The 21,043-nt window shown below is 44.3% G+C and overlaps 1 long non-coding RNA gene across 4 annotated transcripts in view; it reads right to left on the reverse strand.

Annotated features, from left to right (window-relative positions):
* Positions 1-21,043, reverse strand: part of LOC103278632 (uncharacterized) — a 146,340-nt gene that overhangs the window by 18,533 nt on the left and 106,764 nt on the right. For 3 of the 4 annotated variants that reach the window (XR_001730222.2, XR_506218.2, XR_010005295.1), the window contains one exon: positions 472-552. The exons of the other annotated variant lie outside the window; for it this stretch is intronic. This is a non-coding gene — a long non-coding RNA (uncharacterized LOC103278632). The remainder of the gene's footprint in view (positions 1-471; positions 553-21,043) is intronic. 4 annotated transcript variants of the gene reach the window in all.

Genomic DNA, 21,043 nt, shown 5'->3' on the forward strand with positions numbered 1-21,043 from the left:
TGAATGTAATAAGAAAGATTAACATGACTGATAGCTTCTAAAAGACTCAGGATTGATAGTGTGAGTTTCAGTGACTAATTCAAATGATTAATTCAAAAGAACAAATGATCGAGATGAACTAAAAAGTTGCTCATCATAATGTTGGCAAAAACCGCATAATATTTTGATCATAAAATACTGCATTTGACCTTGTAGTTTATATCAAAATTATATCTGATGAGGTAGAATCTTTTTTAAATTCTTTATATGTGAATATACAGTTTTCAAGGTGCAATGAATGCTTGATTAAAGAAAAGATGCACTTTTAGTCAACTGAAATCTCTTTTCCATCCAAAATCCTTTTGGTAGCACTTGAAAATAGAGTTTTATTTAGAATTTAATATCTGCTCTACTTGAAGAAAGGAAGAAATTTCTTCTAATGAAAAGATGGGAAACATACAGACTCCTCATGTAATATTTTACTTGGGTTACCTTACTCTGCTTGCCATACATTTTTCACATTGTATCTTCTTGGTTATTATAAGAAATGGATTTTAGTTTGTAGGAGATGATCTGGAAAGAGAAGGTGGATGTTAGTGCCTTTGCAAAAATGAATGGCAATTGGTACCATCCATATTCAAAACATTGTTGAGACTATACCACAATAGTCATGAACATGCTCCTTGGCTCCCAAATCATTATATTAATGTGTACCTTAAGAGAAGGTAGATATTAGTGGTAGTACTATCACAAGAAGTAAAGATGAGGTTATAGGACATTGAATGTATCATGAGATGATATAACTCATTAGAGAAAAATGATAATTCATAAGTGAAAGGCAGTATGCAAGTATGCATTTAATTTGATTTGATTTAAATCCCCCTCCCACACACACACACATTTTTGCCATATTCAGGATCCAAGGAAAAGAAGACTTCACTACAGGTAGATCGATGCACTGAATGAAGCCATGCCCTGAGTTTGGAAGGCCTAAACAGAGCTGGACTCTAGAAAATTTCTCAATCACAGGGTTGACCTACGAGGAATATCTGGAAAGTAAGGTTACAAGATTGTTTTCAGATACAAAGAATTAATAAAACTTACATGGATTATACCGTGTTTTCCTGAAAATAGGACATCCCCAGAAAATAAGACCTACTATAAGTTTGGGGGAATTGCCAAATATAAGACATCCCCCGAAAGAAAGACCTAGGAGGGAGCCGCTGCTGCTGATGAAGACGCTCCCTCCTCCTCTTCCAACTAAACTCTGGCAGTGTGAGAGAAGTGCTGCCACCGCTTGCAAGTGCCTGCTTTTGGGCAGCAATAGGGAAACTTCGTGCTTGCTGATGGGGAGAAGCCAAGCTCTGGGCTCCTCCCCCTCTTTGCTACAGGGGACTTCCTCACTTGCCAGTTAGACCAGACGAGAGGGACGGTGGCAGCGGAGACTCCTCGCTGAAAAGTTCTCCAAAGTCGCCATGGCTCCGGCGGTGAGAGCCCCGCACTGGCTGCTACGGCTGCTGCTGCTGCTCTTGGCCTCCTCCTTTGCCTCCTCCTTCGCCCCTTCGGCTCTCGCCCCAACTCCTGCCTCTTCCTCTGCCGAGAACTGTCCCTGGGTTACTCTGAGGAGAGCGGCTGAAGGAGTAAAGGAGGAGGCCAAGAGCAGCAGCAGCAGCCAGTGCGGGGCTCCCACTACCGGAGCCATAGCGACTTTGGAGAACTTTTCAGCAAGGACTCTCCACTGCTGCCATCCCTCTTGCCTGGTCTAAGATGATGCATGGCCCTCAATAGGCAGGGAGCTCTTTCCTTCGATGGGAGAAAATTAATTGATGGCCCAATACTGATCCCAGGCGCCCCAAGGAATGCTGGGCCAACAGATAGGAGACCCCTGACCCCAAAGGAGGGAAATGCTTTCCTGTACAATATATAATAAATGTTCATTTTTTGTTCAACAATAAATGTGAATTCTTCTTAAAAAAACCCAAGACATTCCCTGAAAATAAGACCTAGCTCATCTTTGGGAGCAAAAATTAATATAAGACACTGTCTTGTTTTCGGAAAAACAGGGTAGCATAGATATTACAGTATTTTTCCACATTATGAACACTCATTTCAATTCATGTTGTAATCTGTGGGATGAGTTTTTTATTCCTGTGTCATAGAAATCTCTCACCAGAGCTGGAGCTGGGAGCAGGCGGCAGAGGGGAGGCTGAGGCTGCCTCTTGGCTGGACAGGCTCCCTTCCTCTAAGGCTTGCCCCCTCCCTCCCTCCCTTCCTCCCATCCCCCCTTTTCCTTATCAGAGGAAGAGGGAGGCCCCAAGTCAGTGAATGAGAAGGAGTGTAAAGAAGTGTGTGTTTTATTTTGATTTATGGATGACATGTTTGTTTGATTTTGTTTAAACAGTCAGGTTTAACTATGTTTATAAGGGTAAATATTGGAGTTGACAATACATGGGGGAAGGTAACCAGCTCAGCATTCTGAGGCAGGTTACCATAGCAACGGGGGCGGAGCCAACTGCTGTTTGGAAAGAAAAAGAGGGAATGTTTTAAACCCAGCACAGTCTGTGATTTCTAGTCACAGGGGACAGACTGGTTCCAAGTTTAAGGAAACCAGGGAAGTTTAAAGTTTAGTCTGTGATTGTTAGTCACAGGAGATAGACTGGTTTCAGGATTAAGGAAACCAGGGAGGCAGACCTCTAGTAGTGCCAGACTAAGCAAGTGGGGTGACTTGTTTAGGGTTATTTATAGAGGCTATAAAGTAAGGGGAATTAATCCCAGTAGATCCAAGTGATCAGTTTATAGTTTGGTTCTGAGAGAAGAAAGTATTTTGGAAGTTGGAACACCTCAACATCTATTTGTAACAGTTATTTAAGTGCCTTAAAGAAATTATTGAAACCACTAAGCTTTATATATGAAATAAACTTGTTTTTGTTCTCTAAACCATCTAAGTCTCTGTCACACTCATATTCAAAATAAGCAACGATACCATCTGAAGTAAATAAGAAGATTAAAAATAATAAACTATCCTCTGCCTGACATCTCCATCATTGGTGGCAGCGGATATATATATATATATATATATATATATATATATATATATATATATAATCAATTCTCCCTGCCTCACATCTGTACAAGGAGGAAGGAGATAAAGATTGGCAGGGGACACAGAAAGGCAATGCAGACCTGGTTAACTTGCAGCTGGGCCCCCAAAGGAGGAGGAGGAGGTCAGCCATGGATGTCTTTTCTCCTTTCTTTTTTTCTTTCTCTCTTTTTCCTTCTGGATTGGGGTGGCAGCTTTGCATGTCACACACTTTCCTTCTTGGGAAAAGGAGAGGGAAGGGGGTGGTGGTTCCCTAAAAGTGGCAGGAAATGGAAGGAAGGTGACGTGTAGAAAGAGGAGGAACTGCCACTTTAGGAACCATCACACTCTTCCTCCCTCCTTTTCTCAAGAAGGAAAATCTGTGACATCCAAAGCCACTCCCCCCCCCCCCCCATCCAGAAGGAAAATACTATACATCTTCTCTTGATCGGCCATGTCAGGACTATTTATTGAGGTCCAAAATGACCTTGTTACCAGCCTATCTCATTAGTGTTGTTAAGGGAAACGTAAATTTTTTTTTACTGTGGGTAGGGGTGTGCTCAGATTACCCTGTGCTGCCCCATTTCTTCTTGCATTCTGTTTGTGCAAATACATACATATGCACCACGGTGAAAACAATGGAAAGCAGCTGTATTTTGTAGTCCAAAGAAATATATTCATGCATCCAGATTCTGGAAGGAAGTGAAAGTAATATTAGCATTGTTTGTATTGGAAGGGAGAGCAGTGTCTGAAGATGACACTAACTCTATCAAGTCAATGAATCCATGTGCTTGTTAGAGTGACATCCACACAATCACCTCCATCAGGTAGGATCTTCTTTGTATGACTCAAACTCTTTTATTACCACCCTCTATGCCATCTATCATTATGACTCACTGGCCTGGCTGACAAGTTTAAAATGTTTTGGGTTTTTTTGCAGAATCCTTTGGAAACTGCTTTTAGCTTCAAAATGATAGGTTGTCAACCAAACATTATTAAGTTTCAAAGGCACGTAGGACCACATTCAAGAATGGCTTACACATTCATTGTGTAGTAGCTTGTCCCTTGAAAGGAATATTATACTGTAAGGATGTTTTTTGTTGTTGTTGTTAGGGTTGGCCATTTGTGTAGTGAAACAAAACAAAACCAATAATACTAGTCAAACCATAATTTAATTTATCTCGTCTAATAACAGTGAAGTGCTTAAGATATATGTTTAACATATCTGTAATAAAAAAGACATTTAGGGTGGAGCCACACCTGGCTTTGAAACAAGTCCACAACCTAAAACGATAGTGTTGTGAATTCTTCCATTTTAACATTTTGGCACACCTATTCAGACCATAGCCGTTATTTGGCAATAGTAACCAATAATGTGGCATTCAGGGAAGAAAATTCCCATACTCACCAATTTAATTTGTGTAGCTGTGGCCTCTTTTACATTGACACTATGTCTAAGCTTGTTTGGAAGGAACCAATTTCCCCGAGAAAGTGATCAGATTGCTATGTCTGGAACTGGTTTGAGAACAGAAATGTGATGATTTCATTATTTGCAGAACCTGGCCTCAAACTGGTGGTACAGAGTCTCTCTCCCCCCTTCCCCCAATTTCCAGAAGATATTCATCTCAGTGCATCAGAGGCATACATCAGAAGCATCCAAGGGGGGCAATTAGCCCCCTGCTGCAAAGCCATGCTTTTGGGCCTTTTTTGGCAGCCCCCATTTAGGATTTGTTACTGTGTTTCAGCAAGGATGGACGTTTATAAAGAGTTCCACATTTTGTGGAGCTGATTTCATCCTGGACCTAGGATACATTGGCTGCAATAAATTTGTTGTTTATTCTTGTTGTTTTTGTGTTTGTTGTTGTTTTGTGAACTTGGACTTTTCTGGGACTTTAAAAAATGCATTGTATTATATTTATTTATTTATTTACAGCATTTATATTCCGCCCTTCTCACCCCGAAGGGGACTCAGGGCGGATCACCTTACACATATAGGCAAACATTCAATGCCTTTTAACATGGAAGAAAGACAAGACAAACATGGCTTCGAGCGGGCCTTGAACTCATGACCTCCTGGTCAGAGTGATTCATTGCAGTGATTCATTACAGCTGCTCTCCAGCCTGCGCCACAGCCCGAGCCGTCTTCAGGTTCTTGCTGTAGCGTGCATTGCCAGTGTATTTTTGACCACTACAGCCTTGAGGCACCTTTGAGGCCAGTATAGAAGGGCCCTAAATGTAATTGGGAGGATAAATTTAAGATTGAACTAACACTGGGTTGGTGTCTTTGGCCTTATTTCATTATATATTCCCAGCTAATCTCACTGTTTTGAAATAATACAATTAAATTTTGTGTTATTGTAACCAACAATGTTTTTAAGATTGTTTAGTTGAAAAGTATATGGTGAGCACTGCAGTGTTCAGATTTGGGAAGCAATGGGCCTTCATGTTTAGCTCTGTGGGTGAATATATTCCAGTTTATTTATTGGTCCAGCATTTGGCTGCCAGATTAATAACGGGGGCGAGTTACAGGGAGAGATCTACTCCCTTGTTCAAGGAGCTCCATTGGCTGCCGTTTATTTTCTGGTCCCAATTCAAGGTGTATACCATCACATATAAAGCCCTAAACGGTTTGGGACCCACCTACCTTCGTGACCGTATCTCCTATCATAAGCCTACCCGATCCCTTCGATCATCAGGGGATGCTCTCCTGTCGCCACTGCCGATATCCCAGACCCACCTTGTGGGAACAAGGGAGAGGGCCTTTTCTGCTGTGGCCCCCGATTGTGGAACTCACTGCCCATTGAGATTAGGCAAGCCCCCACATTAGTAGCCTTCAAGAAAGACTTAAAAACATGGCTCTTCCGTTGCGCTTTTGGAGAGTAACTACCTTATATATCTTTTCCATTGCTCCCTCTAATATCTATCCTCTAGACTACACCACTTTCTTATGACCCTGTTCGCTGTGGTTTTTTTATCCCTATGTCTTTCTCACCCCGAGTTTTAACTAAATGTTCATGTGGTCCGCCCTTGTTTTTATTGTTTTCTTGATGTGCATTGAAATTGATATTATTATTTATTGTATTGTTCACTGTGTTGTGATGTGTTGTTTTTTATATGCTGTTTATATTGTATTGTTCTGGGCATGGCCCCATGTAAGCCCCCCCGAGTCCCCGTTGGGGAGATGGTGGCGGGGTATAAATAAAGTTTTATTATTTATTTATTTATTTATTTATTTATTTATTTATTTATTACAACATTTATATCCTGCCCTTCTCACCCGAGAGGCGACTCAGGGCAGCTTACAATAAACCTATAAAAATTATACAGTACACATAAATCAGATTAAAATTATTAATTTACATCAACATTCATAAAAACATTCTAAAATACAAATGGACATGTTCAGGTTCAAAGGACTGGGTATGTCAATTGGGTTCTGGCGTACATAATAATAATTGCCGCTGCTGATACTTATTTGAAATCCTGGCCCCACAACCAAGTTTTAACCTTCCTACGGAAGGATAGGAGGGAGGGAGCCTGCCTGACTTCACTGGGGAGGGTGTTCATAGGCGGGGAGCCACTACTGAAAAAGCCCTGTCTCTTGTCCCCGCCAGCCGCACCTGTGAGGCTGATGGGACCGTGAGCAGGGCCTCATCTGATGACCTTAAGCTTCGAGATGGGTCATAGCGGGAGACACGTTCGGACAGGTAAGCTGAGCCGGAACCGTTTAGAGCTTTATAGGCTAAAGCCAGTACCTTGAATTGTGCTCGGTAGCTAATCGGCAGCCAGTGGAGCTGGCGTAATAGAGGAGTGGTACGCTCCCTGTACGCCTCTCCAGTTATTAACCTGGCAGCCTCCTGTTGGAATAATTGAAGCTTCTGAACAGTCTTCAAAGGCAGCCCCACGTAGAGTGCGTTGCAGTAGTCTAAACGGGATGTAACGAGAGCGTGGGCTGCCGTGGCCAAGTCTGGCTTCCCAAGGTACGGTCGCAGCTGGCGCACGAGTTTTAACTGTGCAAAGGCTCTCCTAGCCACTGCCGAGACCTGGGTTTCCAGGCTCAACGATGAGTCTGGGATCACCCCCAGACTGCGAACCTGTGTCTTCAGGGGGAGTGTGACCCCATCCAGCACAGGCTGTAATCCAGTACCCTGATCGGCCTTCCAACTGACCAGGAGGACATCTGTCTTGTCTGGATTCAATTTCAATTTGTTGGCCCTAATCCAGTCCGACACAGCAGCCAAGCAGCGGTTCAGGACCTGAACAGCCTCCTTAGTGACAGGTGGAAAGGAGTGACAGAGCTGGACATCATCTGCATACAGATGACACCGGACCCCAAAACTCCTGATGATCTCTCCCAGCGACTTCATGTAGATGTTAAACAACATGGGAGACAATACAGAGCCCTGCGGGACCCCACAAATCAATGGTGGTGGGGCCGAGCAGCATCCCCCAATGACACCATCGGGGAATGACCCTCCAGGAATGGGTGGAGCCACTGCAAAAAGTTCCTCCAAGTCCCATTCCCATGAGGCATCCCAGAAGGATACCATGATCGACGGTATCGAAGGCCGCTGAGAGGTCCAGCAGAACCAGCAGGGACACACTCCCCCTGTCCGGCTCCCGGCGAAGATAATCGACTAAGGCGACCAAGGCTGTCTCGGTACCATGCCCCAGCCTGAAGGCAGACTGTGCCGGATCCAGAAAATCAGTGTCAACCAAGAATCCCTGGAGCTGCAAGGCAACCACATGTTCCAAGACCTTGCCCAAATAGGGGAGATTGGAAATAGGCTGAAAGTTTCCAAATTGAGTGGGATCCAGTGATGCTTTTTCAACAGCGGCTTGATCACAGCCATTATTAGGCTCGCTGGAAACTTGCCCTCCCGAAGGGAGGCATTCACCACCACCTTCACCCACTCGGCCAATCCCCCTCTGGCTTCTCTCACCAGCCAGGATGGGCAGGGGTCCGGAATGCATGTGGTCAGTCTCGCCTCTCCAAGGATCTTGTCCACATCCTCGAGCTCAACCAACTGAAATGAATCCAACAAAACTGGACAAACAGGTGTGCTCGATACATCCTCAGAGACTGCTGTTAACATGGTGTCAGTTTATCCTGGAAACTCCAAAGAGATCACTATCTGTATGAAGGCAACATTTGACATAGCCATCGGACCCAGAATTTAAAATGTTGCCTTTTCTTTGCTTGCAAGGAGTTTTTGAAAGAACTGGAAAGGGTTATGTTTTGGGACAAACTACTCCACTCTACTGCCCATACTAGGGTACTGCTGTACTCTCAGAAAAAAGTGTGAAATAGATAATTTGGCAAGACTCCCAAAACCACACTTTTTCCATTCCTAATTGCTAGATCACATTGCATGCAGGTTTTCACAGAATAGATGATGAACTATATATGCCTTCACCTTGGGGCTATTGGTGTAATTGGACTGCTTTCTTTATTCCTGTCAGGTCCCTTGGCACAGTCTATTTTTTGTCCTGCTTGTATGGTTTATTATTCTCAAGCATCCATTTCCTGTCTGACTATTACTCATCAGGAGGGATGCTTGAGGAACCTAAACAACATGAAATTGGTTTTGAGCTTCATAACTATACATTATGTGGGAGAAACAAAGGGTCATACCTAACCTCTGACCTGTAAATCCAAATACCACTTAGAACACTGTAATACAGTTTTTAAAATCTGTGGTCAAATAAAATATGTATATATAATACAGTAACAGTAATAAATTGAATAAAGGAAATACATAAAGAAAGTGTATTTTCAGGCTTAGGAGGGATAGTATGGTAGATCTCAGTAAAAAGTTAGGAAGATTCAATTGGAATGAAGCAGCATAATCCCGTGCTGTATATGTTCAAAGAAAAGCCTTGAAAAATAACTGTTTAATATTTAACTACTGCTTAAATATATTTTCAGTTTGTAACCACTGTCTGAGCCAATTTTATCATAGGAATATTGGTAGGCATTTAGGACATGATTGCATGCAATTCTAAACTTGGGTTTTGGTGTTACAAACCTGTTTAGTTTGAGACTGGATAGTCATTGTTCTTATCACACCAGTCCATTCTACAAGTGCTTTTAGAAAACTGAAAGCACTATTAGCTTACTAAAGCTGCTGTGACATAACTCCTCCCAACCCATGCATTGCTGTTATTCATTCATGCCCCCAATTTTTAATGTTTCCCCCCATAATTTCAGCTGCAAGAGCTTTTTCCTAATTGGGTATTCTTAAAAGTGGAAGGTGTACCTTTGATTAATAAACCTTTTTTTAAGGATGCACAAACTGGAGGTTTTGAAAAACAGAAAGGAAATGCTTAATTAAGAAGAGAAATCTGTCACAGTATAGGTTCATTAAGTGACTTATAGTTTTCCAGTCACGACTTCCCTGGAACTGCTGCACACTGGACAAGCAAGTGCCAAAAAGGCAAGCAAAACCTAGCAGAGTGCATTCACAGCAAAAATATTCCAGTAAGTGAATCATCTTGTCAGCAAAGTACAACTGTAACATTTGAGCTTCTCCACACACTGTTTAGTAAACTCAAAGATTCAGATTTTCCATCCAAAATTATCAGGAGGCTTTATTCTTCATCATCATTGCACTTTTTACAACTGTACAATCAGAATGCATAGCTCCACAATCAGATTTGTACTTACAAACAATTCCCAGAGACAGAGAGATATTCACGATGAGATTCACATAGGAAAGAGAGAGATTGAACATCTCATCTCCCTTTTATAACCACCTGCTGATTTTTCATCAGTAAGGGACAAATGACTGGTGCCACCCCTTGTCATAAAACTCACATGATTATGACTTAGCCACTTCTGCATTCACCTTAGGTATTTCATCATGAGTTTCTCAATCATTCCCCAGGTGTTACCACATGTCCATCAAAACTGTATTTTCACATAGATTCAATGCTGAGGCATTTCTATCTAACAAAATCCCTATCGGTTCTTGGAATTAACTGTGAAGTGGCACAGTTACTTGGATTAAAAATTTTTAAATGAAGTGAATGGGGAGAAAGAGGGAAGTTACAGCTTTGAAGACAGAGGTGTTCTCTCTCTGCCTATCAGAAGTTGAAATCACAATTTATAAACAAAAAATGCAGAGGAGAAAAGGAATTAAATGATCAGACCCAACCACCCACCCTGTAAATTCAGATATCATTTAGAATGCTTTGATGCAATTTCCCAATACCTATGGTCAAACAGAATACACACACACACACACATATATATACAGTGTGTGTATACACACACACACACACACATATTACAGTAACAGTAATAAATGAAATAAAGGCAATCAGACATCACTTCCCCACATTAGCTGCAAAATTTTAGATTATCACATAAATGAAAACACTTTCCTTTCCTGCTCAAATCTGAAATCTCCTTTTCAGCAGTCTAAAAACAGGTTTCCCACATTTGTGGAAAAGTATTGCTTCAGCAAAAGTTGCAAACTATTTTGCAGTAAGTTTAGAATGATGTCACATAAGTGCATCAAACATGCACTACAATCTATATGCAGTAATGTTTTTAAAATTCAGAGACTCAAACACATACATATATGGACATCTTATTTCCTTGTAAAAAATCCAGGATGAATTCTGGAGAAAGTCTAAAGTGAGTGGCAGGAATTCTATGTCAAGGGAAAGTAACCTGAAAGTGGGCTGAGTAGCAGTCATCTACTCAAGCATTCAGGGACCCATATACTCCATTCTTTGTGAAACACTTATATAGTCTTGATGAATATGATTGCCATGTTATATGTTCCTCTTTGCTTTTTCTCACTTCATGTCCCTGCAATACTTCAGAGCCCTTTGCTCTGAGTTCTTCTTTTTAAAAAAACCATTCAATCTGTAAATTGAATTTCAGCACTGAGGTTGCAGAAAGGCAAGCTACAGCTGTGCTATCTCCAATGTTAGTTGTCACTCCTCTTTGATCATGGTGGAGAATTCAAGGTTCAGTAGGAGAGTGGATTAGAATAGAATGGATGCTAGACAGAGAACACTGTACAGCTGGCAGAGCATGTGAAATGCATTTATTTGAAGCAGAACAATGGCTGGGAAGCAGAACTCAAAGGAAAGGAGAAGCAATGGATACTGATGAAGTTACTTCAAAAACAGAAAGTCTAGAGGAATGGGAAATAATTTGAAGACTGTTATTTACCACTCATTTTGTTATGTTTCTGAGAATTTTAACATACCTTGTAAAGAATATAGAGCTAGCATGTGTGAATAATCTGGAGAATAGTTAGCATTTTAAAAGTGTGTGTGATGGTGGTGTTTGATGGCAGTAGAACTGAACTGCCAAAGAATAAATTGAATTGTGGATTTCTCTTTTACCTGACAGAAAAACATGTCTGTTAAGGAAAAGTCCTTCTGAAAGAGCTCCTGCTTGCTAACAATAATGTTGTATTGAGATGATCAATTTAGAAAAAACAGAAATTTCAGGAGACACTCATTTATGCATAGTACGTATATTAAAATATTTCACCGCTTACAAGAAAATTCCTCACATATACAGATGGCATGCTCCTTCAAATCATAAGCACTGTCATGTGTGTGCTATGGGAGTACCACCGGGTGCAGAGTACCTCTCCTCCTTCCATTAACTTTCTCCTTTATTTATACACACATGCATATCACAATAGATTCAACAGCATTAGAGACAGGAGACGCTTAATGCTTTCTTACCTGTGTTCCATCTCTGTCTTAGAAACCAGGATGGAATTTTCAAAAGATAATAGGGGTGTGCAATTCAGGTAAACCCTGTGCTGTTTTTGGTGTCCAATTTTCAGGCAGCTCCATTCCATTTTTTCAGGAACTGTCCAAATTTAAGGTAAAGGTAAAGGTTTCCCCTGACATTAAGTCCAGTTGTGTCCGACTCTGGGGGTTGGTGCTCATCTCCATTTCTAAGCCAAAGAGCCGGCGTTGTCCGTAGACACCCCCAAGATCATGTGGCCAGCATGACTGCATGGAACACCGTTACCTTCCCGTGATCTACTCACATTTGCATGTTTTCGAACTGCTAGGTTGGCAGAAGCTGGAACTAACAGCAGGTGTTCACTCCGCTTCCCGGATTTGAACCTTGGACCTTTCGGTCTGCAAGTTCAGCAGCTCAGCGCCTTAACACACTGAATGTGAATAAAAACTATTTCTTACTTTGTTAGTAAAATAGTAAAAAGAAGGACTGAAAGATATTTATCTAATACAATTTAATAAAATTGTGTAAAGAGAAGATTGGAACTGAGTTCAAAAATAATCCTAAACAGTGATGGAACTGAGATAGAACACTATGGTATGGCGGACCTGTAATATAGTTCAAGAATTCTGGAAAAAAGTGGTGGAAGAAATAAACAATATGATCAACAAAAGGTCATGAAAAACCTAGAAAGCAGAGGAGGAAATAATGAAGAATTTGTAAACAAATGGGGGCTGGCACTTGGATACCTGGAAAAGAAGACAAAGGTAGAGTTGAATATTGACATAAAGGATGTAGTGAAAGAAAATATATGGGTAGTTGCTAGTTAGTAGGCTTGATCGATCCATGAAAAATTTGATTCTAAACTCGTTTCAAAACTAGAGGGGGCAGTTTTTCGTTTTTGTTGCTAATAACGAATTTGGCCCCCAAAATTTTTCGAAATTAACGAAAATTCGTTATTTTCGAAATTAATTCGTTAATGGCGGACGCGCATGCGCGGTGGCCCAAAAACAGCCCGAAGGGGGGGGGACTTAGGGGGCTCTCCCGCCCTCATTTTTTGAGTGATCTTCTTCAAACTTGGTACAGTGGTAGAACACATTTAACACTGATAGCTCACCAAAATGTGGAACGTTTCCCTTATCCTCTGATTTTTGGCAAATTTTCATAGCTTTTATAATAAACCTTTTTTTAATAATTGCAGTAATCTGTTCCTGGTTTGAAAGTCTTATTTCCTGTTAAATTGGGTTGTCTTTACTGTGAAAGTCATTGTTCTACTTCAGAAACTTTGTTTTTGTGGCTGAAACTTTGTTAAATTGGTGTGTGTGTGATATATATTGTATATATATATATATATATATATATATATATATATATATATATAGTCCCTGCGTGTGTGTGTGTGTGTGTGTGTGTGTGTGTGTAGGTAAAGGTAAAGGTATCCCTTGACGTTAAGTTCAGTCATGTCTGACTCTGGGGGTTGGTGCTCATCTCCATTTCTAAGCCCAAGAGCCAGTGTTGTCCATAGACACCTCCAAGGTCATGTGGCCGGCATGACTACATGGAGTGCCATTACCTTCCCAGAAACACCCAGAAAATGGGAATTCCAGACAGGAAACAATCAGGGCCAGCTAATACCTCCCAACAAAGGATTCCCCCAGGTAGGAAGCAGCCAGGCTTTGAAGCTGCAAGGCTATTCAATGCTAATCAAGGTGACCAATTGCAACATTCACACTTGCCTCCCACAGACAAGAGTTCTTTCTCCCACCCTGGACCTTCCACAGATATATAAACCCCACTTGCCTAGCTTCGCACAGACGTCAAAACCTCTATGTCTGCCACAGATGTGGGTGAAACGTCAGGAGAGAATGCTTCTGGCACATGGCCATAGAGCCCGGAATACATACCACAACAGTGTGATCCCGGCCATGAAAGCTTTCGACAACACAACCACAGTATCCATTCAAGTTCATGTAGCGTGGTATGGACTGGAGACCTGTATTGGGGGGAGGGAGGGTGCGAATCTGGGCCCCTGGGAGCAGCCGAGGACGGGCCTGGCCCACACCCCCTCGCATCCCGGGCCTCTTCCTTCCTCTTCCTTTTGTTATTTAAACTAGATATTGTGAAATTATGGTGTGTTTTTTTTTCATGCGTGTTCTGTGTTCAAGATAGGGAGACCAAAGAGGAAAAGCAAGGGAGGGACGGAGGCCCCAACACTTCCGGCTCCCATGCGAACTCCCCCCTTGTGTGCCTTGGAGGGTGGAGCATGCGCACTGGCTCTCCCTCTATGGCTCTTTTCAGGTCGCTTGGGAACCCGAAGTGCCTCCTCCCTTTGCCTTTGTGTCCAAGAAGGAGAGAAGGACGTTGCAAGGTTTGCATTGAGGGTGTTTCTCTGGTGGGTTTGGCTTGGAAGGGGGCTCATTAAGGCCCAATTAATTAATGCACTGAGCTGAGGCGAGGCGGCGGCGGCGGCCATTTCCCCCCTCCGTCTTCCTCCTCCTCCTCGGCCTCCTTCCCCCTCGCCCCCTCCCATTGGCTGAGCCTCCCATTGGCTGAGGGGCAAAAGGAAAGGAGTTTGGGTGCTTTGCAAAAGCTTTTTTTTCTTAACAAAAAAAACGAAGAAATTAGAAAAAACGGCCTCTCGCGATTCGAAACCGCGATATCCAGACGTGTGGACAACCAAGGTTCGATATTGCTTCAAAACAATCGAAAATAACGAATCAATAACGGTAAACGGGGAAAACGAATTATTTGAGCAAGCCTACTAGTTAGTTATGTGATCCATATTGAGGGGTGATGGAGGTCTGCGGGATTGAGCTCACAGGTGTGAGGCTAGAGGAATAAGAAATGTTAAGGTATAATTACTGTACAGCTAAATTTGATTTTTCACATTTTTCACGAGTGCTGACTGTATACCATTTTGCAAACTTGCTTAATCTGTTGTATTTTTTCTTTTTCTTCTTTCTTTTGCGCTTTTTTCCTTTTTACTGTCTGTTTAATTTTTTTATATACACCATAAAAAAAAGAACGGAGATAGAACACTGAACTAGCTAGCACACAATCTCTCTCTCTCTCTAAGGAAAATGGTGAAGCCCACCCTGGTATAAATGGATCAGCTTTGCGGAAACACATGTAATCTGCTTTCTTGCTATGATTGGCTGGGGCAAGGCTAAGGGGAAAACCTTCCACCCCCCTGCACATGCAGTTACTGCCACAGCGATCCCAAAATAATAATAATAATAATAATAATAATAATAATAATAATAATAATAATAACTTTATTTTTATACCCTGCCCCATCTCCCCGAAGGGACTCGGGGCAGCTTACATGGGGCCAGGCCCGATAAAACAAACAAATAACAGTAATAAAGAAATAAAACAATTATCCCAGTAACAAACATCAACATCAATAAAAACAATCATTTGGCAATCACGTGGTGTCACGGCCCAGGCGGCAGAGGCACCAATAACCATACACAGAGGCCAGAATCTAACTAATATCTTTATTGAAGGAATATATAAAGTTAATAAAAACAAGTATAGAAAATAGTCCAGAATTAGACCCTTCAGGAAAGGTCAGAATTAGTCCAAAAAAGCAATGTCCAATAAGAAATATTAAGGTCCAAAGTTGTAATCCAATAACCGAAACACTCACTTTGCCAAGCAAAGTGAGGGGAGATGACAAGGTCCTTAGTCCATAAAACTTGAGCGTGGCTAGGAAATAACTTGATACTTGAAACAAGGCTTGAACGTGGAACAAGGTAACTAAGAACAAGAACAAGGTCCGTGGAATAACTTGGTAAAATCCGTGAAACAAGGCAAGGATTAGTCCTGGGAAACAAGGCAAAGTCCGTAGGTAAACAAAGGCTGGGAAGCAAGGCGAAGGCTGGATAGCAAGGCAAGGCTTGAGCTGAAGCGAGGCTTGAATCGGAGCGCGCTGTCCAGACACAACTCGCTCCGTAGGCTGACGAATTGACTCCGCGAAGTTGCTACGCGGGCAAAACACCTATATAGAGTCCAACTTTCTCACCAAAGCGGTTCTCTGGGAATCAGAAACGAAAGCTAAACTCTGAGACCAGATGTTAAACTCCTTAAAGATTCTCACGAGAACCAATGTTAATTGGCAACATTCTTAGCTGCTATCCTCGCACTCCTGCGCGAAGCTGAATCCAAACTTCTCTGTTGTTTACAAAACTCCCGGCGCAAGAACACGGGAGAAGTAGGCTCTGGGGTTGTTTGACATACTTCTGGGGCACAACTTTCTTGCAGGTGCAAGGTTTCCAGATCTGCCTGGGAAGGATCTGGCTGAGAGGAATCCAGTTCAGACTGGGAAGGTAAAAAACCCAAATTTTCATCTTCATCAGGGATTACAATGTCCTGAGCAGGACTACAAGGCCCATGGTTCATCACACTATCCCCCTCCTCAGGGCCCCTCCCAAACTGGGGTCCTCTCCCCGAGGCGCGAGGTCGCGGTTTGGTGGGATAGGTCAGATGGAAGCGACGGGTTAGATCAGGAGCATGGACTGTGGAGGCGTCTTCCCAAGAGCGTTCCTCAGGCCCAAAACCCACCCAGTCAATGAGATATTGTAGGCGGCGGCGATGAAAGCGAGAATCCAAAATGTCCTCAACCTCGAACTCCTCCTCCCCATTCATCAAAACAGGAGGGGGGGCCGGTTGGTCTGTATCAGGACGCACACCATCCGCCGGAAGGAGCAGGGAACGGTGAAACACTGGGTGAATGCGCATTGAACGCGGAAGTTGGAGTTTGAAAGTCACGGGGTTTAATTGCGCCACCACTGGATAGGGGCCAATGAAGCGGGCATCTAACTTCCGGCATGGGCGGTGGGAGGGCAGAAAGCGAGTGGACAGAAAAACCCGATCTCCTACCTTGATTTCGGGGCCCGGCTGGCGGTGTTTGTCAGCGTGGCGTTTATAGTCCTCCTTGGCTTGGTCCAGTTGCTGGAGCAAAAGTTGTTGCACCGCTGTGAGTTCCTGCAGCCAATCCTCTGCTGCGGGAACTTCTGAAGTTTCAATGACAGGGGGAAAGAAACGTGGATGGAAACCGTAGTTTGCAAAGAACGGCGTTTCTTTTGTAGAAGCTTGAACTCCATTATTGTAGGCAAACTCAGACAGTGGTAACAGAGAAGCCCAATTGTCCTGTTGGTAGTTTACATAACAGCGAAGATACTGCTCCAAAGTGGCATTGGTGCGCTCCGTTTGCCCATCTGTTTGGGGATGATGAGCTGAAGATAAGCGAGAGTCTATGCCCAGTAGTTTTTGTAGTGCCTTCCAAAAACGAGAGGTGAATTGAGATCCACGGTCTGTGACTAAACTCTTGGGCAATCCATGTAGTCTGAAAACATGCTGAAGAAATAGATCCGCAGTTTCTTTGGCCGTGGGGAGGCCTTCGCAGGGAATGAAATGGGCTAACTTGGTGAATAGGTCCACCACCACTAAGATCGTGGTGAATCCACAGGAAGGTGGTAGGTCAGTGATGAAATCCGCGGAAATTATTTCCCATGGGCGAGATGGGGTAGGAAGGGGGTGCAAAAGCCCTGAGGGCTTCTCCCTTCGTATCTTGGAGCGCTGGCATACTGGGCAGGTGTTGACATATTTTTCCACATCCTTGCGGATCTTGGGCCACCAAAAATCTCTTAGGATCAAATGCATGGTTTTAAATAGTCCGAAGTGTCCTGCTGGTTTGCAGTCATGACACAGACGAAGCGCTTTTTCCCTGCCCGGTCCGGGTGGGATATAAACATGATTTCTATAGCAGAGCAGCCCATCTTTAAGCGAAAAGGGAAAATGCAGACCTTGGCGAAGTTGGTCCTGCGCCCAGGCATCTGCTTGCTGACTAGCCCTGATTTCTTGAGCACAGATGGGTCCTGGAGTAGGGGAAGTTGAACCAATGGGACTGGATTTGGTGTTCCCCACTGTGAGCGTGGCAAAGTTCTCAGGTTGTAGCAGTTGGGATTCAAAGGTCTCCTTGCGTCCTGCAGCGTATTCCGGTTTACGTGACAGGGCGTCTGCTTGCTTGGTTTGAGCTGGGGTCACATAATGGATCTGGAAGTTGAAACGTTCAAAGAATAAAGCCCAACGTTGCTGCCTCTGATTTAGTTTGCGGGCAGTTCTTAGATGTTCTAGATTACGATGATCAGTGTGGACTTCAATGGGGAATTTGGCCCCTTCTAGCCAATGTCTCCAAGTTTCAAAGGCTGCCTTTATGGCCAGTAGTTCTTTTTCCCAAATGGTGTAATTCCTCTCTGGTGTGGTTAGTTGACGAGAATAAAAGGCACAGGGGTGGAGGTGATCTCCCACCGGTTGTAAGAGTACAGCCCCAATTGCCACATCAGAGGCGTCCGCTTGCACCACAAAAGGGGTTCCAGGATTTGGGTGCTGTAGAATTGGCTGGGAGGTGAATAGTTTCTTCAGTTGCTGGAACCCTTTCTCTGCTTGATCAGTCCAGCGGAAAGGCTGCTTTCCACGGATGCAGCTAGTGATGGGGTCGGACCAGCGGGCAAAATCTGGAATGAACTTGCGGTAGTAGTTCGCGAACCCCAAGAAACGCTGCACCTCTTTCTTGTTAGTTGGCGCCCGCCATTCCAATACTGCTGAAACTTTGGCTGGATCCATGGAAAGCCCTAGAGGCGAGATGCGGTAGCCAAGGAAATCTACCTCTTGTAGATCAAAAGCGCATTTTTCTAGCTTGGCATAAAGTCCATGATCCCGCAGTCGTTGCAACACCATTTTGACGTGGTTCTCATGTTCTGATTGTGATCTGGAAAACACCAAAAAATCGTCCAGGTAGATTATCAAGAATCTGTCTAGATAGTCCTGAAAAATATCGTTGACAAAATGCTGGAACGTTGCGGGAGCTCCGCATAAACCGAAATTCATAACTCGGGACTCGAATAATCCGAATTTAGTCTGGAAGGCGGTCTTCCACTCGTCCCCTTCTCTGATGCGAACTAGATTATAAGCCCCCCGAAGATCCAGCTTGGTGTAGACCTTGGCTCCTCGAAGTCGGTCCAGTAGATCCGAGATTAAGGGCAGGGGATAGCTGTTCCGCTTGGTGATATTGTTCAATGCTCTGTAGTCCACCACCAAGCGTAATTCCCCTGACTTCTTCTTCACAAACATCACTGGGGAGGCGGCTGGGGATTGAGAGGGTCTGATGAACCCCTTGCGAAGGTTTGTCTCTAAGAATTCCCTGAGAGCTTCTTGCTCTGGTTCAGTCAGGGAGTAGAGATGCCCTCGCGGGATCGGGGCCCCCTCCACCAAGTCAATGGCACAGTCATAAGGTCTATGTGGGGGTAATTTTTCGGCTTCTTTCTCATTGAATACATCCCAATACTCGGAGTACTTCTTTGGCAAGGTGATGATGGGCTCGGAGTCTGTGGCATGGCATACCTTGGCTACGAGGCAATGGTTTTGGCAGTACGGTGAAGCAAACTGCAGTTCTCTGTTGGACCAGGAGATGTTAGGGTCGTGGAGTGTCAGCCATGGAATTCCCAAAATCACAGGGAAATGGGGAACCTCGGTAACAAAGAAGGAAATCTCTTCCATATGTTCCCTTATCCACATCCTGGTGGGTTCCGACCACTGGCTTACGGGGCCCGTCTTGAGGGGACGGCCGTCTATGGCTTGCACCACACGGGCATTCTTGAAATCATGATATTGTAATCCCAGAGAGTCGGCATACTCTCTATCGATGAAATTGTTGGTAGCTCCAGAGTCTATCATGGCGTGGATCATGACGGGTCCCCTTTTTGCTGACCATAATGTGACCACGAGAAGGAACAGGACCCCGGTTGGCGGCTCTTGGATGGATTTTTTGACCGGGTTGGCGAGCCTCTCTACACCCGGTCGTTGGCTTCCCCCGCCGGCTGTGTGCCAGTCGGCTCAGACGCCTTCGACTCCGTGGAGGACGCCGCCGCAAGACGGGCGGCAGGCTTCCCTTTGGCTGGGCACTCTCTGGCGAAGTGGCCCCCGTTCCCGCAGTACCAGCAGAGGTTCAAGCGTTGACGACGGGCCTTCTCGGCGGCATCTAGTCTGGGACGCACATTGCCCAACTGCATCGGCACCTCCTCGCCTCCTCTGGGGTATGGGGTTGGCGGCGGGGGTCTCCACACCGGACGTGGCTGAACACTGGCGGGAGCGGGGGGTTTTGCCCCGGCTCTACCGCCCTGGCCTCGAACCCATTGTTTCCTGTTGGCAATCATGACTTCAGCCCGTAAACATTGATCAATGAGTGCCTCGAGGGTCTGGGGAGGATCCACCTTGGAGATTTCTTCCAGCATTTCAATGTTGAGACCCTCCCGAAATTGTCCTCTGAGGGCTACATCGTTCCAGCCGGTGTTGTGGGCCAGCACGCGGAACTCGGCTATGTACTGAGACATGGGTCTGTCTCCTTGAAGGAGGCGCCGGAGTTTGTGACCGGCTGCCTCCAAATTGTCCTCGATTCCCCAGGTCTCCTTAAGGTGATCCAAGAAGCGTTGTGCTGAACTTAGGTGGGGGGAGGCTTGATCAAACAGGGCCGTCGCCCAGCTAGCCGCTGGTCCGTCTAGAAGACTGTAGACCCACGCCACCTTGATGTCTTCTTGGGGAAACTCGGCATCACGGGCCTCTAGATAAGCTTGACATTGGCGGCGGAAAACATGAACCTTAGCAGCTTCTCCAGAAAACTTGGTAGGCAACGCCATGGCCGGGAGGCGAACTCCGCGCTCCCTCAACCCTTTTATTTCTCCATCCTGCGCGTTGAGTCTGTCACGGATGCGGTCCACTTCGTCCTTGCTGATGGTGTAGCTGAGCGGCTGTCCAGCCGGCGCGGCTCCGGTAGACATCCTGGCCTCGGTTAGTTGGTGCTTATGGGTGGCGGAGTCAAACTGTCACGGCCCAGGCGGCAGAGGCACCAATAACCATACACAGAGGCCAGAATCTAACTAATATCTTTATTGAAGGAATATATAAAGTTAATAAAAACAAGTATAGAAAATAGTCCAGAATTAGACCCTTCAGGAAAGGTCAGAATTAGTCCAAAAAAGCAATGTCCAATAAGAAATATTAAGGTCCAAAGTTGTAATCCAATAACCGAAACACTCACTTTGCCAAGCAAAGTGAGGGGAGATGACAAGGTCCTTAGTCCATAAAACTTGAGCGTGGCTAGGAAATAACTTGATACTTGAAACAAGGCTTGAACGTGGAACAAGGTAACTAAGAACAAGAACAAGGTCCGTGGAATAACTTGGTAAAATCCGTGAAACAAG

The sequence above is a fragment of the Anolis carolinensis genome, chromosome 4 (genome assembly GCF_035594765.1).
Source record: "Anolis carolinensis isolate JA03-04 chromosome 4, rAnoCar3.1.pri, whole genome shotgun sequence".
Taxonomy (NCBI): Eukaryota; Metazoa; Chordata; class Lepidosauria; order Squamata; family Dactyloidae; genus Anolis; species Anolis carolinensis.